The 822-nt window shown below is 56.7% G+C and overlaps 2 protein-coding genes across 3 annotated transcripts in view; one reads left to right on the forward strand and one right to left on the reverse strand.

Annotated features, from left to right (window-relative positions):
* LOC104949319 (myotubularin-related protein 4) overlaps positions 1–822 on the reverse strand; it is a 382,796-nt gene that overhangs the window by 352,204 nt on the left and 29,770 nt on the right. The window lies entirely within an intron of this gene.
* The window catches only part of has3 (hyaluronan synthase 3), a 12,499-nt gene that overhangs the window by 9,333 nt on the left and 2,344 nt on the right, over positions 1–822 (forward strand). The window lies entirely within an intron of this gene.

Below are 822 nucleotides of genomic sequence, written 5' to 3' on the forward strand. Positions count from 1 at the left end.
TCGGGGGAAGTTGGACACGTGTAATAAACAACAACTTGAGCTAATTGCAGGCAGGTTTGATGTTCTATTTCGTATAGGCTTCGCCCTCTAAGGCTATTGGGTAATCTCCTGCGCACCCACGCAGCACTGAAACACTTGTAGCCCACGCCCACCCGCGAGGTGTGCGCCACCCTCGGGCTCACTTCCGGTATAAATAGGAAGGAGACCCAACAATCTGCTCCCTCTTTTCTTCAGCACCCCGTTACTAAAGCACGAGAGACACTTCATTTTTCAAACATGAGTAACAATTGTGTGTTGTGAGAGATTGTCCCTCATGTGGCTCGGGGTATATCATGAGTTATGACCAGCACACTGTATGCGAATCCTTCCATCAGGAGGTACCAGGAGGGGGCGGCGGCGAACCCAAGGACCCTGAAGGCTCCGGTGGCCACATTTGTTCCCCTCACCAAGGTGGAGGGATTCACAGATGCTGGTTTCCCGGCCACCCCTTCCCTGGAGCCGAACCTGACGGCGTTTTTTGGGGTAAAACAGGCCAACATGATCGCCGGACGACGTCCTACATTGGCCTCAGAGGAGGTAGAGGAGATCAGCAAGGCGGCTAGCACGGCGCTCACTGTGCGTCCGTCGCTGTCTCCCAACCGAGGATCTCGGCGTGGGTGACACAGATCCAGCGCCACCTCTGGCTGCAGCAGGCGTCCGTTACAGAGGCGGCAAGGACGCTGGACGCTCCAATCAGTCCCGGCGGGGCTGTTCGGACCCCAGTTCCACGTCATGGTGGAGTCAATGAAGACGGCCGCAGAACAGGCGGACGACATTCGCCAG

The sequence above is a fragment of the Notothenia coriiceps genome, unplaced genomic scaffold, assembly GCF_000735185.1.
Source record: "Notothenia coriiceps isolate Sejong01 unplaced genomic scaffold, NC01 NC01_scaffold00015929, whole genome shotgun sequence".
In the NCBI taxonomy this organism is placed as follows: Eukaryota; Metazoa; Chordata; class Actinopteri; order Perciformes; family Nototheniidae; genus Notothenia; species Notothenia coriiceps.